The sequence below is a fragment of the Chrysochloris asiatica genome, unplaced genomic scaffold, assembly GCF_000296735.1.
Source record: "Chrysochloris asiatica unplaced genomic scaffold, ChrAsi1.0 scaffold00005, whole genome shotgun sequence".
NCBI classification, from domain to species: Eukaryota; Metazoa; Chordata; class Mammalia; order Afrosoricida; family Chrysochloridae; genus Chrysochloris; species Chrysochloris asiatica.
In genome coordinates, this window is record NW_006408523.1 from 36,814,867 (window position 1) to 36,820,461 (window position 5,595).

At 38.9% G+C, this 5,595-nt stretch overlaps 1 pseudogene; it reads left to right on the top strand.

The window, feature by feature from the left end:
* Positions 1 to 2,788: 2,788 nt before the first annotated feature.
* Positions 2,789 to 4,690, top strand: LOC102833555 (annotated as a pseudogene).
* Positions 4,691 to 5,595: the final 905 nt, after the last annotated feature.

The following is a 5,595-nucleotide window of genomic DNA, read 5'->3' on the forward strand; positions in this document are numbered from 1 at the left end:
AAACATATATAAAAATTATTATTCTGAGAATACTTTATGTTGACATATAGAGATTTAAGTGTATCAATAAGTACATCAAATGAACCATTAACTTTTGTCAAATTCATTCAACCTCTTTCAGATTAACTTCTTCCTTTCATTCCTATGTTCAGCATCTATTTCCTAGTATACTAGGTGGTCCACAAATTACTACTTCTCTCAACAAGTCCCTTTCTTTCTCCAAAGCAAAATGAAGTAAATGGCATAAGAGATGTATTATTTTTGCAAAAAAAAAAATTTTTGCAAAAAAAAATAACTTCAGTAGTGATTTTCTCTTAATTGAAATCTAAATTCACAAAATCAAAAATTCCAGTAGCTGTGAAAAGAGAAAATGTTTGTGTTTTGTTCAGTCTCATTTTGTGTAATGCTTGATTGAAACTGAATTGAGGGCAATTCATCATTTTTACTGTACTTAAACTGAATATTCATATATTTTATTGTAACCATATTTGTGTTTTGATTATGCTGTGCTATCTCTGAGCCGACTGGTGTATCCTACATTTACTATACTGACAATGCTCTTCATTACAAGAAAAAAAAAACAGAAAAAAAGGAAATAAGTAAATTAAGAGATGAAGGAATAATAAAAGCAAAGGATGAAAGAAGGCACTGAAGTAAGAAAATAAAGAAAAGGGAACATAAGAAAGACAAGAGAAAAGAAAAGAGAAGAAAGCAAAATGAAAGAAAAGGAAAAAAAGTCTGCTTTCCAAATCACACTCTGGCACCAAAGTTTGGATAAAATATTCTGGACTTACACCACTTCCAATGGAATTATATAACAACCACTGGCTGGCCTTCCTCTGACCCAGTGTGGCAGTATTAGTTTTCTCAAAGTTAAGATAATACAAATATCTTACCTTAAGACAGCACCCAATGCAATTCTATCTGAAACTGGATATTGTAGTTTATATCTAAAGTGATTCACTTTCAAAATTTCTATTCATAACACTAGTAATCAAAAATAGATTTGTCCTTGAGAGCATCACCCTTTTATAATCCCTGATATTAAAGCCTATACTTTAAAGATATTAAGGTACTTGCCATTTTCCTAACAAGTCTTGGATCCTCTGTGCCAAGATAGTTTACTTTTCTGTAATCACTACTAACTCTTTCTCCACCTACCTTTCTGTTGAATTGAACTGCAATATCCATCACTGCATAATTAAAATTCCATAGTTAAGTTTTTCATGATAATCACTGTTGTATATTGGGCTATATACCACCTGTCATTGAAAAGTTGCCTGATACTTGATCTTAAAAAAGGCATTTCTGGAAATATATTTACATATATTTATGTAATATGGATTTAATATTTATCCACAGAGATTCTGTTGGAGTCAAAAGATTGAAATGTGATAACACATTTTATATCAAAACATTAAATATTTTATCAATTGAAATAATTACCATTATTAGTTTTGGCTAATTTTTTTTTTTTAATCTAAGAAGATTTTCAACACACATGTATTTTCTATTTTGCTATGTTTGTAAGTGCATCTTCTTTTAGCTGATATTTTTTAAATTAAGAGTGATAAATAATGTATCCTTATTGGAGTGCAAACCACAGGTCAACAGTTCAAACCCATCAGCGGCTGCTTGAAAACTTTATTCAGAGTCACTATGAATCAGAACCAACTCAATGGCACTGAACAACAACATATGAGTCCTTATGCGGCATTATAAGATAAGTACTAGGCTGCTAACTGTAAGGTCAGTGATTCAAACCTACCAGCCACTCCTTGGAAACCCTATACTGGGTTACTATGAATAGGAATATCTTGACTGCACTTAACAACAAATATATATTCCAAAAGATTTAAGTCTAAAAACTAAATAATTATCCTCCAAAAGACCTTATACAAGAAAAACAAATGAACATGTATCATGAATAAAATAATTTTAATTTCAATTTTTACAATATATTTAAACTGGGTATCAGCAAACTTTTTCTGTAAAAAGGCAAGATAATAATTATATTAAGCTTTGTTGGCATGTAATGTTTTCAGTAACTATTCAAATAAGCCTTCATAATGTGATAGAAGCCCGGTCAGGCGCCATCGATTCGGAACCGACTCATAACGACCCCATGCACAGCAGAACGAAACAATGTCCAATCCTGGGCCAACCTCACTGCCGCTGCCACACTTGAGTCCATCACAATACATAAAGGAATAGTCCTGGCTGTGTTCTAATAATGCTGTATGACACTAAAAATTGTATTTCATATATACCTACTCATTACTTATCTACTGTCTTGTTATCCTACATTTTACATTTATGATAATAGAATAAAATCTAATATCTGACCATTTTGTGAATTAACTACCTAGTCTGGCAATAACAAATGCCAAGGTGTGAGGAGGTGAGAGTAAGTCTCGTTGTGATGCTTAAGTTTATGTGTCAACTTGGTTGGGACAAGATTTTAATAGTTTGGCAGTTATGTAATGATGTAATGTGGCGGCTATTAAATGATTAAGTCACTTTGTGATCTGAAGTGTCAGCCTCTATTTTTACCCTGCACCTATTTTCACATAATGAACTGGTCTTTGGAACATAACCATTTTGTTGAGTGAAGTGTCAATATAATTATCACATATTATTATTCTTCCTTTCATTTTCCCCCATCTATTTAAAATAAGGGGAGAAACATACTTAGTATTTAAGTCATAAAAAAAAAAAGTTGGTGGATTAGATTTGGATAATAGGCCAAAATTTGCTCACTCTTAATCTAGACATCCACAAGTCTCCCTTTGCTGACTGCATGATGATCCATGTGGCCAGCAAGCAGCTGGAGGAGGAGGATGGCAGCCGAGACAGCCCGCTCTTTGACGTTATCGAGAGCTGCCTGCACAACAAGCATGAGATGGTGGTATACGAAGCTGCCTAGGCTGTTGTTAAACTGCCTGGCTGCAGTGCCAGAGTTGGCCTAGCTCACCCAAGGCTGCTCTCCGCTATGCTGCTGTTTGCACCATCAATAAGGTTGTCATGAAGAAGCTGTGACAGCCTGTAATCTGAATCTGGAGAACCTCATCACCGATTGGGTCCACAGCATCGCCACGCTGGCCATCACCACCATCCTCAAGATGGACAGTGAGAGCAGTATTGGCCGCTTCATGAAGCAGATTTCCTCCTTTATGTCCGAAATCTCAGATGAATTCAAGGTAGTGGTTGTCCAGGCCATCGACACCTTGTGCCAGAGGTATCCTCACAAGCACGCCATTCTCATGAACTTCCTGTTCACCATGCTGCGGGGAAGAGGGTGGCTTTGAGTACAAGCATGTCATCATTGACTGCATTATTAGCATCATTGAGGAGAACTCGGAGAGCAAGGAGACAGGGTTATCCCACCTGTGCAAGTTCATCGAGAACTGCGAGTTCACTGTGCTGGCCACCCACATCCTGCATGTCTTGGGCTAGGAGGAACCCAAGACCAACAACCCATCCAAGTGCATCCGTTTTATCTATAACGGAGTGGTTCTGGAGCATGAGGTAGTCCGGGCAGGTGCTGTGAGTGTTCTGGCCAAGTTTGGAGCCCAGAATGAGGAGATGCTAGCCAGCATCTTGGTGCAATTGAAGAGGTGTGTGATGGACGATGACAATGAAGTGAGGGACCGAGCCACTTTCTACCTTAATGTCCTTAAGCAGAAGCAGAAGTCCCTGAATGTTGGCTATATCCTAAATGGTCTCACAATGTCCGTCCCTGGTCTGGAGAAGGCTCTGCAGCAGTACACTCTAGAACCATCAGAAAAGCCTTTTGACCTGAAGTCTGTTCCTCTGGCCACCAGGCCCATTGTAGAGCAGAGAACAGAAAGCATCCCCATCACTGCCATCAAGCAACCTGAGAAAGTAGCAGCCACTTGGCAGGAGATCTTCCAGGAGCAATTGGCAGCAGTGCCAGAGTTCCGTGGACTCGGGCTCCTCTTCAAGTCCTCTTCTGAGCCTGTGGCCCTCAACGAGTCAGAGACTGAATATATCATCCACTGCACCAAACACACCTTCTCTGACCACATGGTATTTCAGTTTGACTTCATGAACACACTCAACGACCAGACTCTGGAAAACATCACAGTACAGACGGAGCCCACTGAGGCCTATGAAGTGGTCTGTTATGTCCCTGCCCCGAGCCTGCCCTACAACCAGTCTGGGACCTGCTACACACTGGTGGCACTGCCCAAGGAAGACCCCACAGCTGTGGCATGCATATTCAGCTGCATGAGGAAGTTCACAGTACAGGACTGTGACCCCACTACTGGGGAGACAGACGATGAAGGATATGTGGATGAATATGTGCTGGAAGATCTGGAAGTCACTGTGGTTGATCACATCCAAAAGGTCATGAAGCTGAACTTTGAAGCAGCCTGGGATGAGGTAGGGGATGCGTTTGAGAAGGTTCACCTTGTCTACCATCAAGACACTTGAAGAGGCTGTGGGCAATATTGTGAAATTCTTGGGAATGCATCCTTGTGAGAGGTCAGACAAAGTGCCTGATAACAAGAACACCCACATGCTGCTCCTGGCCGGTGTGTTCCGGGGTGGTCATGACATCCTGCTGCATTCCCAATTGCTGCTTTTGAACACAGTGACAATAAAGGTGACAGTCAGAAGCTAAGAAGAGCTGCCAGTAGACATCATCTTGGCGTCTGTGGGATAAGGGGCCAGCCTGTAGAGGCCCTACTCCTAACCATTTCCCCACACACTACACAGAAGTCTGTGAGCCCAGTAGAAATTCCTTCACAACCTCTGTATTCAGAAACAGTTAAGGATTATTGAAGGTTTTTTGTTTTTGTTTTGCTTTTTTTTAATTCTCACACATACCCCACCCCACCCCCAAGAATGCCATGAGATAATTTATTTTTTTAATAGGGGATGACTTTAGCTTGTCCTGGAACCTGTGACCTTGCCTGCAGGGGAAGGTATTACAAATGATACATTGTAAATTAATAAAATGCTCACACGTCCTCTTGAATTTCTCTATCCTGAAGAAACCATCCTATCTCTATAAATAAATCAGCATGTAGTTATTGGAAAAAAAAAAAAAAAAAGAATATACCACTCAATGTTATCTCCTCTTTTCATTTTCCTATCTTCTAGGTACTTTTTTACATTTCCCAATTCTCTTTCTCTAGCTTTGTGACAGATGCTTATATATTTGAATCCTATAAATGTCTTCTATTTGCAATTCTTGTATTCCATAGAAAAACTGCCTTTTAGGATTACAATTTTGAAAAGTACAATGTGTAAGAGCATCTTTGTGGTGTTTTAGGGAAATGAACACCCCAAATTCAAACATATTTTATAAAGACCCCTTTTTATAATCCTTGAAAAGTACAAAGTGAGTAAAAACGCAAATTACCTAAATGAGGAGCTCATCAGCATGAGGTCATAATGATGAACAAGGGAGTATCAGTCATGTGGCTAATTAATAGAAAATGAAAGAAATCTGTCATGAAATCATGATGGGCAGCAGATCAATACATCACTGTTGCAGATGGACCTACCATTGAGTTCATCCCTACTCATGGTGACCCCACAAATTTAGAAAATGAATAATGCTCA